The sequence below is a fragment of the Gymnodraco acuticeps genome, unplaced genomic scaffold (genome assembly GCF_902827175.1).
Source record: "Gymnodraco acuticeps unplaced genomic scaffold, fGymAcu1.1, whole genome shotgun sequence".
Classification (NCBI taxonomy): Eukaryota; Metazoa; Chordata; class Actinopteri; order Perciformes; family Bathydraconidae; genus Gymnodraco; species Gymnodraco acuticeps.
In genome coordinates, this window is record NW_022990558.1 from 393,491 (window position 1) to 416,712 (window position 23,222).

At 43.5% G+C, this 23,222-nt stretch overlaps 1 pseudogene; it reads left to right on the forward strand.

Annotated features, from left to right (window-relative positions):
• The window catches only part of LOC117553508, a 159,070-nt pseudogene that overhangs the window by 125,102 nt on the left and 10,746 nt on the right, over positions 1-23,222 (forward strand).

A 23,222-nucleotide genomic window follows, 5' to 3' on the forward strand; every position in this document is an offset into this window, starting at 1 on the left:
AAAGATATTAACACACCAGTTAATATTTTTTGGGGAAAAAATCTACCCCCTCGTTTTTCCTTTCGGAATAACGATAAGGTTGGATTTATTTTCTCTGTAACATACCTGCGCCGACACCCCGGCAAACGAGGATGGACCCTTCTCTCCCTCACACCAGAGGAGTCGGAGGCTCGGCTCTGCGGCTGCGGGTTTAAGATCTCGAGCACGGACTCACACCAGGTCTGCTCGTCCTGCCTTGGGCTGGAACACGCCCAGGAAGCTATCGATACCCCCGGTTCGTGCGGGCATTGTGCCCGCTTCACCATCAAGAGCCTCCCCTGACGGCTAGCGTGCCAAGCTAGCCTGTCGGGCAGGGGCGGCGCCAGGGGGGGAGCTAGGGGGTGCTGAAGCACCCCCTAGCACCCCCCCTAAGCACCCCCAAGAAATATGTTTTTTTTTAATTAATTAATTTATTATTATTATTTTTATTAAATTAAATTAGAAAAATTATTGATTACATCAATGCAAATGTGAAACAAACACATTTTTTACCAAAAACATAAAGCCAACACAGGTGATATGATTAGGCCAATGGCCAGCACCCATTCGATTTTTGACCTACCCATAGGCTAAATTACTTTGTGACACTTGAGTGACTTCCTGTTAGCGAGAGCGCCAAATTATTTGCTGACAGCAAAGTGAAAAATTCAGCGTTTTTTAGTCCTTAAACGTCCACGTGTGAACACTCAATCAAAACCACCTGAAAGCGAGAGGGATTCTGCACATAATAGGCCTTGTGAGTACAAGTAGCTTACTTCTGGGTCTCTGTGTTTCATTCAAGCTCTGCTCTGTGTGTGTGTGGCATGAGCCATTTTGTGTGCGTGCGTGCGCGAGCGAGAGAGAGAGAGAGCTCGCGCACCGGTGGGTATCTACTGGAGATCGTTGTGGTTAGCATCTGGTGCTAGCTAGCCAAGCTAACGGATATAAGGAGCTTTTTCAACAACAAGGTGGAGGGAGAACTCTCTCCTGTCAGACTGAGAGTCTCAGATAACCAGTCAGCTCTGGTGAAGTAAAGGACTCTCAGTGTTTAGATAGTTAACTTTAGTCTAGTTATCTCAGTGGGTCTCAAACGGTTTGTTTTAAAAGGGGAGTGATTTGTAGAATATCTATAAAGAAATAGAAAATCTGTTTACAGTTCTGTTTCATATGGGTGTTGAGAGATGTATCCATAGATCTCTTAATGTTGCTCTCAAAGTGCACCAGATTGATGCTTTTAACTTCAATATTTAAAAAAAATCTTCCCGGGGAAACATGCCCCCGGATCCCACTAGAGGAGGTGAGGTCCCTCCTAGAGGAGGTGAGGTCTCCCCCAAAAAATAGCACTTTACCCCTGCTTACACCTATATTCCGTGAGCTGATTATCGAGCCTTCATTGTAACAGTCGTGGGTGCACTGTGTGTGCGTGTGGGGAGTGTTGCAGTAGAAAATTAAACTGTAGCGCTGGTGGGAAACCCTTAATGTTTGAGCACCCTCTATGAAACGTCAAGCTACCCCAGAGCACCCCTTAGAGAAAATCTCTGGCGCCGCCACTGCTGTCGTGACAGGACCCCTTCATGTCCGTTGATTCGCCGGCCGGCAATCGGGACATGGTGGCGACCGCCGCGGAGATTGAGCCCCGCGCTGTGTCAGGCTGGGGCTCAACAACGGCGGTAGCCGCGGAATCGGAGCCCCGCGCCGTGTCAGGCTGGGGCCCGGTGGCGGCGAGAGCCGCGAGAGCCGCGAGAGCCGCGAGAGCCGCGAGAGCCGCGAGAGCCGCGAGAGCCGCGAGAGCCGCGAGAGCGGAGCCCCGCGCTGTGTCAAGCTGGGGCTCCCAGCTGGACCTCACCGTGGTTTCACCCGTGGAGGATGTCCTACAGCTGGATTATATGGAGGAGGATGAAGAGGATGCCCCTGAGTTCCTCTTATCCGACTCGGATGAGCACGAAGATGACATCTTCGTTTCATCTGCCCAGGCTGCCAAGCAGGAGGCGATGTCCGCTCCCCCGGGCGAAAGCACACCAGCTTCGCCCTGCCTCAATATGGACTTGCAGGCCGTGTGCCAACGCGCTGCGTCCAGGCTGGACATGCCCTGGCCTGAAGTGGCCAAGGAGACCTCCAGATCTCGCTATGAGGGGAAGAACTTGCCCCAAGCAGCGAGGATGAGGAAGCAGCTTCTCCCAGTCTTTTCAGAGATGCTGGACGAGGTGTCGGTCTCGTGGAGAGACCGCCCTTTCAGCAACAAGGCCTCAATCCAGGGTGCCTCCTCTTTGGACTGTGACGGCATGGAGAAGCTCGGCCTGCTCAACATGCCGCCCATGGAGCCGCTGGTGGCAGCCCACCTCCAACCGCGGCTGGCTTCGGCACCAAGCAGGAACCCCACGCTACCGGCAAAGGCAGACAATGACCGAACGAGCCTATAAAGCCGCAGCTTTGTCCGCCAGGGCGCTCAACGTCTCCTCGCTGCTGACCGCCTACCAGGCGGAGCTCTGCGAGGACATGACGGTCAAACCTGAGCCTGCCGTGTGGGACGAAATCACAGCAATCACGGACATTTGTCTCCGTGTGCAGCGCTGTGCAGTCCAAGCCACGGGCAAAGCACTGGGGATAATGGTGGTATAGGAGAGAGCCAGGTGGCTTACCCTGACGAACCTTCCAGACCGGCTCTAGCTTCGATGCAGCAGCGGTGTGAGTCCAAAAAGAAGGAGGATGAGGCTCTCCAGCTTTGTCTTCCCCGAAGTGTCCAGCCGCCGCCTTCAATGGCCCCGCGGCAGTCCTTTGCTCAGGCTGCCTCACGTCCTGCCCGTTTCAAGATCCCGAAACAGCAGAGGCCACAGCCCGCCCCGGGTCTCCAGACACGAGGCGAGGACGGGCTGGCCAAGAAAGTCTCCGGTTCCGGCAGCAGCCGCTCAGGCACAGCCGGCCCAGACTTTCAGCCACCAGACGAAGAAGAAGAAGAACAAGAAGTGGGCGGCCTGACAGCCTCCTCTCCTCGATAAAAGAGCTGGAAGTTCCCTGTTCTCCAGCTCCAGAACACGTTCCAGTGTTAGATGCTCATGTGTTTCCGGGGTGCAACCATGCCCCCATCTTCCCGCCGCCTCGAGTGATGTCAGAACGTCATCCTCAAGTTCGCGCCATGAGGGAAATGGACTTAACATCAATGACAGCAAGCTCCGCTGCTCGTTTAAGTCACACAAACACATGTCATCAATATTGTCTTTTAATAAATCATTTTCCACTGTCGTTTCCAGGCTTAAAGCCAAGGGCGCAGTCAATAAAAATGAAACGAAAAACAATAAAAACAATAAACAGTCTGACGTCTACCCCCCTTCTAAGAGTGGCTGCTACCTCTCTCAGAAGGCGGACGATGGACGGGGCTGTGAAGGCATCACCGCCACGCGCATGCGCAGTGTCGACCGGGGATGTCAACCTGGGGTACCATCGTGTTCAGACACTAGAGGGCCCCATAACACAACAAATAAAGACACAGAGGGCAGACGACAGAGATGTGACATCTCCACTCGCTTTGAGAAGCGAAAAGTGGAGGATGCTCACAGATTCTGCTTGGGTTTTCAAGACAATAACACGGGGTTACAGACTCCAATTCGCTGTCACCCCCCCTCACTCTTCTGGCTTTCTGCATTCGCAAGCCCGGGGAGAGTCGGCCCATATTCTAGAGCAAGAGATCCTCTCGCTACTAGACAAGAAGGCTATATCTATAATACCCTCCGAACAGAGTCAGAGCGGCTTTTATTCCAAGTATTTCCTCATTCCCAAACGGGGAGGGAACGGGATTCGGCCTATACTAGATTTGAGGGCTCTGAACAAATATCTCAAAAGATACAAATTCAGAATGCTCACTCACACATCTCTGTTGCGTCTCGTGCGCCAAAACGATTGGTTCACATCAGTCGACCTGAAAGACGCGTATTTCCACATCCCAGTATATTATCCACACAGGAAATATCTGAGGTTCGCTTCAGGGTGTCTGTTACGAGTACAGAGTACTTCCCTTCGGTCTGTCTCTCAGCCCACGAGTGTTTGTACGGTGTACGGAAGCCGCGATAGCCCCGTTAAGACAACAGGGTATTCGCCTGGCAACTTATCTGGACGATTGGCTCCTTCTCGCATAGTCGGAGCAAGAGGCTATTACGCAGACGAATGTCCTCGTAAAACACCTGCTCGACCTGGGTTTCGTAATAAACACAGAAAAGAGCATGTTGTCCCCAGCCCAGACTGTACTCTTCCTGGGCCTACGCCTGAATTTGGTGCCCTTCAGGGCTTGCCTCGCTCATTTCCAGCCACGCAAATATGTTCTCTTCAGATCATGTCTGCGGTTACTGGGGCTCATGGCGTCAGCCTTCCTGGTGGTACGACTGGGACGCTTACACATGAGGGAATTTCAGCGCTGGGTGGCTGCCCTCAGACTGGACCCCGTGCGTCATGGCGCGCGGAGAGTGATGGTCACTATGAAATGCGTAATGGCACTGCGCCACTGGCTGCACCCGACTTTTCTAGTACGGGGCGTGCCTATGGGTGCTGTCCTATCGCGGAAGGTGTCACCACAGACGCATGTCTGACGGGCTGTGGGGGTATATACGAAGGTCGACCTGTGAGGGGTCTCTGGAGCAGAGACCTCCAACGGTCACACATAAATTATCTGGAGCTTTTAGCGGTGTTCCTCACCCTGAAACGCTTTCTGCCTTTCCTCAGAGGACATCATGTCCTCGTGAAGACAGACAACACGACCACAATATCGTATATAAACCGCCAAGGGGGTTTGCGTTCTCTCCAGTTACACATGCTGGCACGCAAACTGATCTTATGGAGCTGCGGACGTCTCCTCTCTCTGAGAGCGACGCATGTACCAGGAGTGATGAACCTCGGGGCAGATCTGCTGTCCAGAGGTGCACCACTATATGCAGACTGGACTCTACATCCAATAATTGTGAGTCAGCTGTGGGTGCGTTACGGCCGGGCCGCGGTGGATCTGTTCGCATCAAAAGAAAACGCTCAATGTCAGCTGTTCTTTTCAATGCGCGATTTAAATGCACCGTTAGGCGTGGACGCGCTCGCGCACGCTTGGCCTCCGGTCCTTCTGTACGCGTTCCCACCCCTGGCTTTGATACCCCCAACTCTGGCCAGAGTGAGAGAACAACGCCACACACTGATCCTAATAGCTCCACACTGGCCTACAATGTACTGGCTGCTGCTGTGCGGGCAGCCGTGGCAGCTCCCGCTACGCAGGGACATACTGTCTTAGGCGGGGGAGACGATTTTTCACCCACACCCAGAGTGCTTGGCACTATGGGCCTGGCCCGTGAGTGGTATAACCTGAATACAGTGGGACTCCCTCAGAAGGTGATAAACACTATTCAGAGTGCAAGAGCTTCCTCCACCAGGTCCCTCTATGACTGTAAGTGGAGGGTGTTTGAGGAGTGGTGGCTTCAAAAAGGACACATCTCTTTTCAATGTCCTGTCGGGGTGATTCTATCATTTCTACAGGACCTGATTGATAAACACAGAGCTTTCTCTACGATCAAAGTGTACCTGGCTGCTATTTCTGCATGCCATGTGGGCTTTGAGGGAAAGACGGCTAGCCAACATCCCTTGGTCTGCCGTTTTATGAAAGGGGCTCGCAGGCTCCTCCCTGTTTCCAGGTCACTGGTGCCCTTATGGGACTTGGCAGTGGTTTTAGATGGGCTCACTCGACCTCCATTTGAACCCCTGGAAGAAGCTGACATGAAACACCTGTCACTGAAGACAGTATTGTTACTGGCTCTGGCATCTGCCAAGCGAGTCAGTGACATTCATGCGCTCTCTGTACATCCTTCATGCACTCAGTTTGCCCCGGGGCAAACAAGATTGTTGCTGAAGCCCAACCCTGCCTTTGTACCTAAGGTGGTTGGCTCATGTACACCCATTGACATTGAGGCATTTTCCTCCGCCACTGTGTTCCTCTGAGGAACGAATTTGCTGTGCCCAGTCCGTGCTTTACGCACCTATATGGACAGGTCAAAAGAGTTTCGATGCAATGACCAACTCTTTGTATCCTGGGCTAACCCTCATAAGGGCAAGCCCGTTACCAGGCAACGGCTCTCCCACTGGATTGTGGAAGCGATTCCTCTGGCTTATATGAGTCAGGGTTTGCAGGCACCAACGGGCCTGCATGCTCATTCTACTCGTGGACTGGCTACATCCTGGGCTTTGTTCAAGGGTGTTTCCATCCAAGACATTTGTGCAGCAGCGAGCTGGTCCTCACCGCTCACTTTTGTCCGCTTTTACAGGCTAGATGTCTCTGCTCCAAGTGTGGCCCGCGCAGTGCTGGGCCCCGTGTTGAGACAGGGTTCTACCTGTTAAGTTCTGGTTGTTTTTGGTGATTTTCGAGATAAGCATGTCTAGCAATACGGGAGTTTCAATATCCCATAGTGAGACATCGAACGGAGTGTTATGAATGAGAACTATAGGTTACTTACGTAACCCCAGTTCTCAGAGTAACATGAAGTCTCACCAGACGGCCCTTCTTGCTAAGGCGAAGTGAGAAGAGGTGCTTATTTTGAATGACGCTGCGACGTAGCGCAAGCTACTTAAAGGGTGGGTGGATTCCCTGACGTAGACGTCAATATCACCAGCCAATCAGGATTGGCGTAATGAGATTGATGCTTCTGTTTGCATACGCGTTGAGGCGCATCCCATAGTGAGACATCTCACTTCATGTTACTCTGAGAACTGGGGTTACGTAAGTAACCTATAGTTTTAGGATGCGTCACTGTGGCACTCTATGCAGATCATTTGATGTATTGCATTTATTTTCATTATATTTAAACTCTTATACATGAACAAATTATCATCCATTATTTGTTATATACGTTTGAAGAATTCGATTCCAATTGTGGCTGTGTATGATTGTTTCCAAGTCATATCACCCAAACATTTCCAATAAGTCCAAAAGTATAAAAAAAAGATAAAAATAGATCAAATTAGTTCCATAATTTATAATGTTTTTTTATCAAAGAAATTACTCTTTTACTTTTTATTTAATTACAATGATACACATCTTTCTTATAAAATTGAAGATTTATTTTGAGGATTTAAACATTATTTTAGGGTAATGATGTCATTTAAATACCTAAATTGAAGCTTCAAATTACATTTTAAAATGACATTTGGTACAGCCCTGTATTTACTTTTCCTATACATGTAAATTACAGTTTTACACGACAGAATATGGCACTGATGTGTGCAAATGATCACGATTCGTGTCTGAAATACATATTAACTGCCTGCCCAATACTGTAGATCATGTCAGGAATACTAACCGAGTGATGTCAGACTTAAGTACATTGTGAATAAAGCTGCACGTAGCCCATATATTCCCCACATTTTCGTCCATATATCAACAGCTTCTCAGTCACTAAGTCGATAGTGTGTTCTTGCTGTAAGTACTTTAACACTTGCCTCTTCCAGGGAGAAGATTGAGTCAGCCAGTGACTGCTCGGGAACCGACAGTAAGTGCTCACTACCAAAAAAAAACGATTCCCTATCACTGCTTGTCACTGCTCCCCACTGCTGCCTGTTTGATAGCCACATACATTGGCTCGTCCTGCTCTCACAGAACTGCCGCTGTGCTATTTCATATTCTCTGCATCATTTTTAAGAGCCTCCCATATGTGATCGTAATGGCTGACTCTGCAAGCTTCTTCATTCGTTGTGCTGCTGTGTAACTGGTGCCCATGCTTCTTGTTTTAGCTGGACGAACTAAAAAAAAGAAAGGTAGCTATGAGTTCCTGAAGTGTCTGGTACTTGTTCCCTTGTCTAGCCTTCCCCCTGTTGTCTTTATTCTCTCGCTTTTAGCTCCTAAAACATGTTTGTGTGTCTTGGAAGATGTACCTCCCTCTCAGTTGGTGTCTTTCACTTCCCCTCCTTTCCTGTCTTCTTGAGTAAGAAACCTTTAGAGTTGCATTCATTTTGTGTGGGTTATTTATGGTAGGATCAATCTTTAAAAGTGTTCAAAAGGCTGCATGTTTTGAAAGCAACATAGATTTATTTAGATTAAGTACTCGGCTTGAGCTGCAGCTTCTCTGTTTTGAAGTATCCAAGAGAAATTGAATTATTTTTGTTATCAGAAATGTTTGATCCCATGTCAAACTATAGATAAGCCTGGATCTTCTTAATCTGATGCACTTTAAAGACTTTCCTATTTGGAGACCTAGTTTAGTTTGAACATTTATTTTTTACAATTTCAGTGATCCTTCACAATTTTCGATGAGTTCAGCCCTTTATGTTTCTATCTTTCTCCTGTTAAGATCAGGTATTATTTGCCAGAACAAGAAAGTGTATATCGTCAGTGTTTATTTTAGTCTGATTGACTCAAACTGTTATCAGTTCAGACTGTCTTTGTGCTTCCTGTTAGATTCAGGACGACTGTGTCTGTCAGACTCCTCTGAAGCTCTCTTGAATTACGTGTAAATAAACACAAAAACCCAACCGTGTCTGCAGGGTGAGAGTTTCTAGGACACACTCCAGCTACAGTGGGAAGTCATCACCTTGTCTGCAGAGGTGTTGAGGATATGACTTTGAATGTTGTTGGTATGGTAGCGATACAGAAGACTTTAGTCGATGAAAGTGGCCTCAAAATGCAACTCTAAAATCTGTTATCGATTATTTGAGTTATTTTCCCTGTGTTTTGTTCTGCATGATGCGTGTGAGTGTGACTCAACACCCACATTAATGTTATAGCATTCATCGACATATCAAATGTATCATCTATGGTGGCCGACAGGTATTAACGTGCTTCAACAGCCTGAAACACTCCCATTAGGAGAAACACGCTGCACTTTCAAAAACGATGTACATATAAAAACACAAATGTGCCAAAACACATGCAAATGATGAAACATCTTCACCAACTTGACAACTAACGCACAGCATTTAGAAAATATTAGCCAACTAATGTAATAAACAAAACACTGCAAATACAAAATGCTTCAAGAAGCTCAAACACAACAGAAACGGGAACGCCAAGGTATTCTCGCAGTTAGTCTGTTTCATAATTGTAAGTGTTTTGTCAGTATATTTGAAATGACTAGGTTAGCTATGTTAGCTAGTGAGATCTGCAATAATATCGGAAGGAATCATATCGCCAATAAAACTTAGATTTTAGTCAAGTTTCCACTGACAGTTGGACAACTTTATAATCCCTGAATGTCCACAAGCGCTCCATTCCCAGCTGTGTTTTGAGTGTTTTTTTATTTGCAGCGTTTTGTTTTTGCAGTGCTTTCAGTAAACACTGCAGATGAGTTGTCAAGTTAGTGAAAGTGTTTCTTCATTTGATTGTGTTTTGGTACATGTGAGGGTTTTTTTCATTGTTTTGTAACCCTTTAACTGCCGGACCAAGAAAAAAGCTATGGAAAAAAATTCGTTTTGCATGTTCTTATCAAATGAGCCACAAATAAGCACAAACATTTTTATTTTTTTTGACTGACCACACAGTTTTGTTTTTATGAGCCTGATGGGTGTGGTGCGGCTGGTGGGACTGGGAGTGTGGTTGCTGGTGCGGGTGGGGCAGGGAGTGGGTGTGGTGGGCCGGCCCGGCGTAGGAAGATGGCCGACCGCCACCGCTGTAGAGGAGGCGTGTGCGGGACGGGGAGCCTTGAGGGGAGGCCGAGGAAGAGGAATGCTGGGAAGACATGGGGGGGTTGCTCAGGCGGCGGTTGGGTGAAGAGTCCTGAGGGGCATAGATCATCTCCCTAAATGTTCAACAATCATCATATGCAGTACAGTATTTGTATGCATCAAACTCAAATAAAACACAAACTCAAATACATTTGTTTCTTTTATGGAAAATGAGCAATATATACAACCAGATATATTCATAAAAGATACTGTAATAAATTCTAATTGTAAAAAAAATTAAATGGAAAAAAGTAATGTAAAGTGTTTTTCATGATAAAAAAAAGACTTGCTCATCTTACTGTAGATGCTGAATTGGCCTAACAGGAAACCACTGGCCTAACAGCAAATGTCTATATCCTGTGTTGGCCTAACTTGCTCATCAGTGTGCAACTTTGGGCTGAATGCCATGCATGAAAGGTGCTATATAAATTATTATCACTCTTTCACTCTGAGACTCATAAGGCAGTACTACGTAGATTTAGTAATATTACCATGAATCTAGCCATTTATTTACCATATTTTATTGGAAAACATCACTGAAACTCTGAAAAAGTCATATTACTAGCTTACCAGAAAAGGCCAATTCGACCGATTGGTTGAGCATATTTTCCAAAAAAAGAATTACACCCTTGTAAAAACTTTTTTTGTGCATCAAGTTATCTAACTATGTTCAGTCAGTGCCCTGCCACTAAAATATGTCAAAAATGACATGGTTACCTTACAAAAGTTGACCAAAAAGAGTGATTTCTTCAGCAGTGATTTTTAGCATTGCCAACTTTCTCAGTTGAAGATAGTCGAAGGGCTTTCTGAGGTTGTTTTGTGCATAACATGTCAACCAAAGGGTAGAGCTGGCTGAATCAGATGCAGTTCAACATTTTTTATTTTTTTTTCAACAAGATATCAAGACACAAAATGTGCTCTACCAAATGGTGGTGCTGGCAGTTAAAGGGTTAAACTGGACCGTGTTTCTGTTTTAGGCTGTTGTAACGCGTTTGCCGCTGTCGGCCACCGTAATTATCTCAGTTGGAAACACACTGATATTTTCGGCTGTCATAATGGGAGAGTTAAATGTCGTGGAAATTCAGTTTTTCACTGCTGATCCTGTTTGTCCATGAAGCTTCCATGCTGTTCATCATTGTTAAGTCTCCATAAGACTGTAATCTCCACCGTTGACCCACAGCACAGATAGAACTTGTCCTGAATTGCTGCTGCCAAATCCTGGAAACATCCTGTGTCCAGTCAGACAAATAGTTTTTCTACTGGATGGACATCTGAGGTCATGAGAAACAAACCTTTGGGGATTTGTTTTCTCTCATGCTCTCTGCACGCTTCTTTGCTAGCTTTCGATTTGCTAGCTTTCGATTTGCTAACGGTGTTTCGGGACAACTTCTATTAGTTCCACTGTGATCTGAAAGAACATCACCTGAGTTAAAGTCCTGTTATTTTGCTCGGCAGCTTTGACACCGTCGGCTCCCTTGGCCCTAATGCCACCTCCATCCTCGGGGGGGAACCAGCCCGTGACAGTGTCCCGTCTGCAGATGCAGCTCCACCTCCAAGGCCTGCAGCAGAACACCAATGCACTGCGCAAACAACTGTCGCAGCTACGCAACATGCAGGTGTGTGAAGAAAATGACCAGATCACAGGCATTATGGCTCTATACATCTTTGTCTCTTTTAGAATAAATTCTTAACTATATATATTGTTATTATTACTTTAGAAAAGCTCTAAGTGGTAGCTTCTCTATACTCCCACTTCTTAACTCAGGTTATCAAACAGCATGTAAGAAAAATAAATATTAAGTGACATCCTTTTGTTATTATTGACCAAGAGCCCGAACGTTCATATTTTACATGAAACATTATACATTCCACCGTAACGGCGTAACGCCTTTATAATCTTGTGGAGTAAGTACTTTTTATGCCTTTAACTTCAATTGAATGCATTTGTATGTAACACTTTAGAGATGCGGTTCTAAATTGATTTCAAGGATAATAACCTTTTTAAAAGTAGAAATGACTGTTCAATTCATTCTTTTCAACTACAGCTGCAATTATATGTCAATCCACCCAAAATATACCTTAACCCACTCTTATAATAATCAAATATGTAATGGTAATTTTTCATAAAACATTTGCCTAAATATTGGATGTATGGAATGTGGATTTCCTTTTTCCTATTTTTAAATCTTTCTAGGTGAAAATCTCTGGGTTTTGAACTGACAAAAGAAAAACATTCAAAGATACTCACTTCGATGTTTTCACAATTTTTTTTTTTTTATTTATATAGAAATTACCTGGTGATTATGAAAAATGTTGGTTGCAGTCCTAATCTTACCTAGTATCTAATGTATGTTAGGGCGTGCTTGCTCATACATTAGTTTAGCAACAGTGTAAATACACATGACAGAAAGGTAATATAAACCATGTTTCTTGGTGTCCCAGCTGGAGAACCAGGACTCAGTGCTGGCCCTGCTGAGGCAGACAGAGTCCGAGCTCAGCCTCATGATGCTGGACGCCATGCGCACACAGGAGGACCCGCTTCAGAGACAGCGCCTCCTGGTGGAGGAGGAGAGACTCAAGTACCTCAACCAGGAGGAGCTGCTCATCCAGCAGCTGCAGTGAGTTCAGATCACCGTCCATTTATTTAAAAAACACAATAAATAAAGGAGAACACACAGGGACAGTATGGAGGGATATGAATCTGTGACCCTGGTCCCCCACAGTGACCTGGAGAAGTCGGTGGAGGAGCTGCAGAGGAACTCTTCGGTGAATCACGGCCTGGTGACGGAGCAGGACGTGGAGCAGAAGAGCAAAGAGCTGAGGATGCTGGGAGAAAACGCTCACTGAGCTCAAAAGTAAGTGTGGTCGTGACCTCGAGTGTGTGTCGGGAGATTACTGTGATTTTTCATCATATTGCAAGCTTGATGCAGCCACTTAAAGCTTTCCCTGTCTGTCTCAGTGCTTTTACCCTGAAACTGCCAAGCATTTCAGGGCAGCTGCTTTCAAAATGTTCAAATCCTGCCTGGCTTACTCTGTTTCCCACCCTGCTGTTTACAACTGCTGCAGCCTCATTACACATAAGCATGTTTCTTTCAAAACCATTGGCGAATGCTTCTACGAACAAACACTGTGTGGTGGGAATCAAAGCTGTTCTATCTTCCTCGTCTGTACCATAGAGCTCCATTGTTGTTACATCTACAATACATTCACACTGTTGCCCTTGGTGACTTATATTATAATGAACACAAACCGTTGTTTATTTTGTATCAATCACATATTCACTAGAGGATCAAATGTGGATTATTCCGATGCTGAAAATAGTCCCCATCAAATGTCCTCCTGTTGGAGGAATACCAAATAAGACTACATTTCTGCTTGATTTGTAAAAATAAAACGTCCTATATATACCACCCAAACATTTATAGTATGCCTATTTGGGATTTTACCATTTAAGGTCAGATATAAAATGGCATTATTTGTTATTAGTGCCAGTATCCAGGTAGTCCTTTTGCCCTATGTATTTCACTACAATGTGGTTTCCTAATGCTTCTCCATACAAGCATTTCATATGGAAGATGGGGTATTTAAAAAAAAGAAAAGCTCAAATCTGTTATTAACTTCAAATATGGCCATGATGGTACCTCATCTTATTTTTGTCCAAGGTCCTTAGGCTCGTTTGTTAAGAGGATATGAATTGCTCAAATAAATAAAAACAGCTCTATACTCATACATGTAAATCTCAAGTGCAGCACTGGAGACATCGTTTTTTGGGGTCAAAGTTCAAGTACTGGGATTGCTAAAATACTACGTGTACAGTATGTAAAATTGGTGTAAAACAAAGTCACTGATGAATATTAATGAATCCTCTCAGGCTTGATATTCATGAAGTTCCAGGTTTAGCCTCTTGTCCTGCGACTCTGACCTGTGTACTTCCCCTCTCCATCTGGAATACTAATGAGTACTTCCTCTGAACCGAAAGGAGTCTTTTGCTCCTGCCACATTTTACTCACTGTGGCCTTAATTTACCCTGCAATTTAGAAGATATTATGGGGAGAAAAGAGGGCTTGGCAGTTATACAGAATTTGAGTCATATGACAATGATGGTCGTAGCCGAATCGTAGATGACTTCAAACATCTTTTACATGACGTGGTTACTGCAAATGGTTATTTTTTATTTTAATTATGAATGAGCTGCTTAAAATTACGTGAATTTAATAAAAATGCTTTTATGTAATACTGTTTGCTTATAGAAGCATTCGAAACATGTTTAATTCCAAAAACGTTTTACGATTATTTCTTTATTTTTTCAACCACTATTTTTGGTTTCAACAATTTATACAAACATATGAACATGTACCTTAAAGTTACAAAAAAAATGGGATATTCGTGTGTAAATGTATGCATTATTTCAGTTTTAACAGTTCCTGGCCATGATAAATGGTGTTATTTTTGCATTTTCTTTAAAGAAAACATACCTTTCAATTCATAGGTTCCTGGTTAGACTAGTTTCTACCAGTGGCGAACCGTCAGGGCCTTCAAGGTATTCAGAGAATACCCTGGAACACTCAGATAAAACAAACAAAAAATCGATTTAATTAATAAAATGTATATACAATGAATAAATGAGAATGGTATCTGTGTTGTTGATCTGTAATATTACAGTGTTAGGTTGATTTGTTTGTCCTTCTCGGACCATGCACTACGCATTTCAGTGGTGTTGTGTTAGAAAAGAAAGCAACCAATCAGATCTTGTTCTGGGTCTCTGGGTAGAATATCCTTCAACCAGGTATTCTACATCCTTGATAGAATGCCCTGGCCGTTGCACTGAATGAGAGCGTACGTTTGGACTGACAGTTTGATCAACCAATCATATATTGATTTGTAGCCAATGGGCGTATTCTTTCAGAGTTTCCCTCGGTTCCAGGGTATTCTAGAAGGCTAGTTAACTGGCTCCAGACAGAGGATCTAGAACGAATGCGACGAAGCAATTCATGCCGTTTTATTGTTTTTAACGTTGAAATGACAAGTGCAACCGGTGAAGATGAAGTTGTTGCGGAATTGTTGTGAGTACCCTTTTCAAGACGACAATTCAGTGAAAAGACGGACATTATAATGCTGCGGAGGGGGGGCAGCGGCGGCGGGGGGTATGTGTGTCTATAGAAGGTCCAGTTGAGATAGACACGGTTCGCCACTGGTTTCTACTGACCACTTCTAGTTGGCATGTCCACCTCGCGCCTACAATTGCATCATTGTCCTTTTATTCAGTGGGGTTTTTTTGTTGTTGTTTTTATTCAGTGTTTGAGTGGCAGTTGGACTGTGTCAGAAAGCGTGAAGTGTCCACACATACACCCACAGACCAACACAGGCCGGCTTTTTGTTACCGCACATCCAGCATGCCCTTCCCTCTCACTTGGCCGACCTCCACTGAATCCTCCTGCTGGCTATGACAAGAAAATCCAACAGATTCGAAATATAGCTGCGACAGAAAACAGCATCCTGTCTTCCTCTCCTATAATCCCTTCCCTCTTTACCCCCCCTCTTTCCGCCTCCATTCTTCCACACATCATTATCTCAACACATCCCTCTGACAATGCCACTCCGTCTTCTTCATCCACCTGTCTCTCGTCCTTATCCCTCTCCCCCCCCCCCCCCCCTGCAGACCAGTTCCCCGGCCTGCAGAGTAAGATGCGGGTGGTGCTCAGGGTGGAGGTGGAGGCTGTGAAGTTCCTGAAAGAGGAGCCTCACCGTCTGGACGCCCTGCTGAAGCGCTGCAACACCATGACTGATGCGCTCAGCTCGCTCCGCAGGTATACATCTCAAACACTCCTCAGTTCACTCACATAATACCTCACTATCCAAGGTCAGCTCACATACTGTACCGGTTTCCTCTCGTAGGTGTTTTTATGGGGATTTACTTATAGACAGCTGTAGGATTCAAACTTCAAACTCAGTTTTTTGCTGAAAAACAGTGCTGCTAGGGTGTTGTCATACCCCAATTTGATGGCAATTAATTTCTTACTTTGAGAAATATATAAAAAAAAATTTTTATTTTTGCTTGTACAACAAAAGATATAGTATCCACACAAAGACATTCACGTTTATCTATGTATAGAAACATACTTTTACCTGCCATCTATACATGGATTCAAATAAATAAAAAGGTTAGGTAGAAAGACAAAATCATTGAAAGACCTCTTTTAAAAATGTTCAGATTAAAAAAAGAACTGCCTTGAAATGCATTACAGTGAACTACAATGATGTCATACAAAACATTTCTGAAAAATAAATAAATGCGAAACAGGTCTGTCTCTTATACCACTTTGGGCTCTGAGTGTGTGATGAAAAATGCATTAATTCAGACAATGATAACATTTAAATGAATAAGAAATAATCAGAAAATAGGATTACCTCTTGGTTCAAGGCACCGATTATGCAACTGGTTTGAGTCTGGCTTGAGACCTTTGTTGCAAGAGCTGTTAATTTTAAAAAGGAATACAAAATGTTTGGTACATTGAGTGTATGTTATCTTTAATTTATTGTAGTTTGCTTCCTTCATTGTGTCCTGTGTGTATTGTAGTTTCTTGTATCCCTCCTATATGTACAGACAAGTGACGGAGGGCGTGTGGAAGTGCCCCGAAGACCTCCCCAGCCAATCACAGAAGAGATCTGAGGACATGAGCCGCTGCTCGGACCTGGACATCCTGAACAGTCCTCCTCTCAGCCTCACGGACATGAGCTCCTGCTCTGGCCTCGCCAACTGGATGCCCATATCCGCCGGCGACGCAGACCCCTCGGGCCCCGAGCAGGACCTCCAGCCTCTAATGAGCTTCAGGAACCGGGTCCTTGATGAGCTGCCGAGTCGGCGGGCTGGAGATAAGTCCGTGTCAGCTGAAGTCAGACTGGTAATGAGATGCTGATTATGTTTTTTTTTTGTCTTTTCAATGATACTTATTTTTCACAACAACAGAGTATAAGGGCCATGTAGGTAAAATAATTATAATTATGGAGTTTGAGGACGAGGACTAATATCGTGAAAATTTCCAAGATGAAAGTTGGAAATAAAAATAAATGCATGGATTATTTGAGATCTAAGTGTTCATTTTGAAGAAGAAATCATACATTTACCTGAAGAATAATAGATAACGGTTCATTTACAAAATAAATAACTCACATATTAAAGAAAAAATTATTAAATATTGTTTTCAAATGTCACAAATTTGTAAAAAAAAAATCGTTGCTGAATACATGAGGGGATATAAAAAAATATATTGCATATCAAAAAAACATGTATTCAGTCATTGTCAGAAATATCCCAATAACAACAAAATGTCACTTCCAATTCAGTGATATTCCTTCAAATTAAAAAGGCACACAGGAAATATGTTAAATGTTTTTGTTTTAATATGATCCAATCACTTTTCCTTCAATTTCTGTACTTTTTGGCAACTTGTTTTTCAAAACGAAGGTACTATGTATCCTTTCGTTAACTTTAACAACACTAGTATGCACATTTTTCAACGGTAGTAATACCTGTCCACGATAGCCCAGATGGCAACAATGTTCCCCCCCTTTACATTTAAAAATCACATCTGAAGGTGTTTAAATGGTCCTATTGAGAATCTGGTTCACACACCAGCAGCAGTGTGGTGAATAACTCTCATTTATCCTTGGAATATAGAAACACACTGCATCAATGTGTCTTAATTATGTTTTCCCAGCTTGGCCTGATAGTAGTTTAGCATGTCACAGCTCATCCGATGTGTGTGTTGTGGTGTATGTGTTGGTGTGTGTCGTGGTGGTGTGTGTGTGTGTGTTGTGTGGTGTGTGTGTGTGATGTGTGTGTGTGTGGGTGTGTGTGTGTGTATATTGTTGTGTGTGTATGTGTGTGTGGGTGGCTTTGTGATGTGTGTGTGTGTGTGTGTGTGGTGTGTGGTGTGTGGTGTGTGTGTGTGGTGTGTGTGTGTGTGTGTGTGTGTGTGTGTGTGTGTGTGTGGTGTGTGTGTGTGTGTGTGTGTGTGTGTGTGTGTGTGTGTGTGTGTGCGCGTGTGCCGTCAGGCGGCAGAGCGGGACTGGGGAGGAGAAGCGTGCCAGCCTGACCCCAGTTCAGCGCGCAGGACATCAACCGGCTGCTGGAGGAGACCACAGGCCGAGCTGCTGAAATGGCCATCCCCAGACCTTGGACTTCGCTTGCCAGGCACAATAAACAAGCCTGTAGTGCCCCCCCAAGCCCCAAATCACCATCCCAATCACCTCCACCACAGCCACTTCTCCTGCAGCTGGCACCACAGGGACCTCCAGCACCACGCCCAGCGGGGACCAGCAGCCCAACAAAGTGCAGATGGCTGCCCAGAAGTTGAACAGCTTGGAGGGGGGAGGTTCACACCGAGGGTCCGGTGAGTGTCTCCATACCAGCTATGCAGTGATTTCAGTTGATTTATGTTGAAGTGTTTTAAATTGTTTACAATTGTTAAAAACTGTACCTCACTGCGTTGCTTTAAAAAATACCCAAAAAAAATGTATGATGCCAGTGTTATTTTATCTACATTTTAAGTGTTGTATATGTTGTACTTAAAGTTTGCCATTTCTACTGAACTCAAGCAATTGTTTGTATATAGATTGAAAAGATAAGATTGAGAAGATAGATTGAAAATTGTGATTTTTAACATTATTTAGGTAAAGGATTTGAATAAGCCCAATGGCTCCTTCCTGCACTGTTCGTCATATGTCATCTGTTATGTTTGTGTATTATTCAGTTGTGCCAAACCATTCAAACCATTGTTCTGTGTTTGCAGTGGATCTCAGCGTGGCCAGCAGGTATCGCACAGAGAAGCCCTCCAAGTCCCCGCCTCCCCCCCCACCTCGCCGAAGCTTCCCCTCTGCACACGGCCTCACCACCAACCGCACCGGAGACGTCATCGTCACCTCCAAGAACATGAAGGTGAGATGCTCTTTAGGCGTGAGATCAGTAGTCAAGCAGTGGAAAGGTCTGTCACACTGATTTAATTTAATTGTTACATAAAACTGAATGATTATGCCCTCAAACGCCATCTAATTGAGGCATGCCTCAGCTAATCAGTTAAACACAGTTGTGAAGGAATTGCTTTGCTCCTTTACTCAAATTAAAATGATAATCCCTCACTTTGAAAATAATCTGTTACGAAAAAAGGTTATTTATTTTACTTTTAGCGCTTTTCCCCCTATTAACTAATTATTATTTGTATTATGGATTCATTTACTGATTCATATTCCCAATAATAAATAGATTGTTTTGTAAAAGATTGTGAGATTGCTGATAAATTGACCCACAATTCCAAAGTGACCCATTCAGCAACATTATTATTAAAACATATTAAAACACAAACAAATTAAAACAGCAAATATTCACATTTGTGATGCTGCAACAATAAATAGTTTGATATGAATATGATTTGAACATTCAAAATAGTTGCCACAAGATGTGATTGTAAAGTACCGAGGTGACCAAAAATATAAAGGAAAGGCTCAAGAACACTGGTTACAGATATAATAACCAATGTTGATCTTGTTCTTAAAGCTAAGGTAAGAGGGCTATGATGAATACATCCTAGTTATTAGAAATGACAGTATGTTTCCTTCAGGAGTGACAGCTGCCATTAAAACACTGGCCGGTTTGTTCCCTGAGAGCGAGTGAACCTCGCAGCTCCTAAATAAACACACGACAGCCGGCAGTTTGAATGAATGATGTGACAGTGAGTGTCACTGAGAGCAGAGCTGCTTTAAGTTTCAACAGCAGCTGTTTAATTTCTAATCTTAATGACATTTCACAGATGAAACCCATCTCTATAGCACCGCGGGTTGAAACCTTCAGTGTTTTCTTAAAGGAGCCCTATTCTGCAAAGGCGTTCTCTCCAGAGGGAGTTTCTCTTCCACACAATCCCCCCCTGTCTGAAACGACTCCATTGGACTCCTTTGTTTACTTCTGTAGCATCAGAAAGTAACACTTCTATTGGGTACAACAGAGCTGGCCAGCTAACCAATCAGAGCAGACTGGGCTCTGGTTTCAGACAGAGGGTGAAAAGAGGTGCTGCAGCACAGGCAGTATGAGAACAATAAAAAGCTTTTTGAACATTAAAGCATGGAGACATGTCACAGTAGAGACACTAGATACAAATATGAACCTGAAAATTAGCTTAATAGGGCCCCTTTAAAGATCTTTGACTGTTTTGTTCGGCACAACTTGTGTGAAGTTTAAAAAGGCACTGTCAGCAAAAACAAAATAAGAAAATCATATAAGTTAGATGTAGCTTAAATAGTTAGCTTCACCAACAGTCCCCGTGGTTTTCCATGTAGGGATTTAAAAACATGCTGGATATTACATGTACATCAGTGGGGTGTGATTGGGAGGAACGGCCCCCCTGATCTGAACCGGAGTGGTGGTTTGTTACTGGACTTCTGTGCTAGTCATGGATTGGCCATAACAAACACCATGTTCGAACATAAGGATGGTCATAAGTGTACGTGGTACCAGAGCACCTTAGGCAGAAGGTCCATGATCGATTTCGTTATCGTATCATCGGACCTATTCATGCCTGTGTGTGGACGGGCCGTTAGGGATAAGGTGAGAAGTTCGGTCATCCGGGAGGGACTCGGAGTTGAACCGCTCCTCCTTCGCGTCGAAAGGAGCCAGTTGAGGTGGTTCGGGCACCTAGTTAGGATGCCACCTGGGCGCCTCCCTAGGGAGGTGTTCCAGGCACGTCCAGCTGGGAAGAGACCAAGGGGTAGACCTAGGACCAGGTGGAGGGATTATATCTCTTCGCTGGCCTGGGAGCACCTTGGGATCCTGTTGTCTCATAGAGGTAAATATACTGAAGAACATGAAAAACTAAGGCTGCAAATAATTAGAAAAATATTTCCTTATTCATGAATTAGCTGATCATTTTCTCGATGAATCATATACTGGTTTGGTAAATAGTGAAACATGTCCATCTCAGTTTCTCTAAGTCCAAGGTGATGTCTTTAAATGTCTGAAAGGTATGAAAGGTGTTCATATGAAAACAAAATGGAAGCATGGCAGGTTTTAATTACGTCTTCTTCTTTATTATCATTAAAAAAAATGATAACATTTAACAATAACTGAGAAGTTGACGAATATTATTCAGTCAGTCAAAAGTCTGTTTCTGAGATCCTTAAACGGAGATGAAATACAATTGAAGTTACTTTCAACCATTTCCTGTTGACATTAGGGCTGCAGCTAACAAATAATTATGGATTACTATATTCAATTATTTACTGATGTGTTTCTTCTATAGAATTACCCCAAATAATGAACAAATAAATGTCTAAAGTGATGTTTTCAAATATCTATTGTATTCTACTAACAGTGCAAAGCCCAATAATATTCAGCATATCATCACATACAAATATAATGACAAAACAGGACCGTAGAATATCATTGTACTTAAAAAGAATACCTTCTGAAATGGTTACTCTGTGTGAATCCCAAAATATCTTTAATTCACCAATGAGGCCTTTGTGGAAATACAAATAACTGTCTGGAAGTAATTGCTGGTCCATTTGAAGGTGCAGACTGTGCGCTGTATGCATTCTACAATCTACCTGGGCATTTAACCTCTTACATTCTCCTTTAAGATGGAAGAAGATGGTGACATGCCTAAAACTCTGGTGAAGCTGAGGCGGACCCCCTGTGACACCCCCCGCCCCGCCTCCACCCCGCCTGTGATCGCAGCGTCCGGCATTCAGGACGACGACGACGAAGAGAGGATCATAGCCGAGCTCGAGGTAAATAACTGATTTATTCTCAACACATTGTTGATTTGTGCTCCTGAAGCTTGGTGTTTTAACATGTTTCTGCCACACTCTCTCACATCACGGATCACAGATATTTCAAAGAACACCTGTAAAAGATTGTAATAAAAGCACCCAACCAAAGGCCACCCCCACCCCTCGCTGCATCTTTGGGTCCTTGGGCAGAAAGGTAAAGTAAAAAGCGGCCCTCTCCGGCTGCCACGCCTCTGGACTGTGCTTCTACTGACTCCCCTTTGCCGTCCTCTTCCCTTTTTGATTCTCTACTTTACTACAGCTTTTAAAACTACTAACACCCAAACTGTCAACTCCACGGATCAAGATTATAAAACACATCTTTTCAAAGTGTTCTAAGTCAGTTTTAATCACAGAGAACACAGAGAGGTGTACACAGTCTTTCATTGTGTAAAGTTTTGAAACTACTCTAAGTCCCTTAAGCAAATAATGTAGTAATGTTGCATAAAGCCTCTGAGGTTGATTCCTTGCCCATGTGTTTAAGGCTTTTACCTTAGTTTATGTTAGTTTACTAAGCAACACATTTTTTTAACTTAACCTGCATTATCGTCCCTAGCAACAAATCAAATACACAAAAAGAAACAAAACTGGAACGATGTTGCTCTCCGCGAAGAATATGATACACAATACAATAAGAACATGTATATGTATAATATATTAGTTTTTATTTTGAAATACACAGTCCCTTTATTACTTTCTAAAACATCTCTTAGGGTCCAGAGGTTGTCTTAAGAAAGGCTCCTTGTCTTTAATCACCATAATTAAAGCCATCGTCCCACAAATGATTTCACTATTATAAGACTGGTGGTATAGATCCCTTTAAAATGTCCTGAGGAAACGGTTACTATTGACCTAGCAACAGAATACTTGTGCATCTAAGGGTAAACACTTACTCTTGACTTAGTTTACCTTACAACATCTTAAGGAAATCATTTTTGGATTTGAAATAACACTTATTGGATTAAAGCAGGGGTGTCAAACTAAATTTCATCACGGGCCACATCAGCGTTATGGTTGCACTCAAAGGGCCGATTGTAACTTTAAGACTCTATAAAAATACATATATAAATATTTAATATAATAAAATAACGTATTATATTACATTATTGCCTCTGCATTGGATTGTTATCGGATAGGGTAAAAACTTCATAATTAACTACGCCTGAAAGCAGAAGTCCAGGGCAAATAAGTGCAAGTCTCTTCAGTGAGAATGTCACAAAATTATTTTAAAAGAAAAGCCACATTTAAAAAAAAAAAAGTAACAATTTATAAATAAAAAAAAAGTCAAATTCTAAGAAAAAAGACAAATTTAAGATGCATTGTGGGACATGTAGTTTATGGACATCGTGCATCTGTAAATCGGCCTGTAACCGTATAATAAACATATTACATTCTTTCAGAGCTCTTGCGGGCCACATGAAATGAAGTCGCGTGCCGGATTTGGCCCCCAGGCCTTGAGTTTGACACCCCTGGATTAAAGTCTTCCTTAGATAAAGATTTAAGGGTGATCTATAATATATATATCTTCCTATAATGCATTAGGGATGTAATTGGTATTGTTACCTTTACCATGTTTTGACACTGCTATTAATCAACCATCAAGAAATGTTATGTTCCGGTAACACTTCTACATCTCAACCACAACATTATATGGACGTTTCTTTCAAGTATCTACTATAGAAGACCAAGTTAACCAAATAGAAAAGATAAAAACA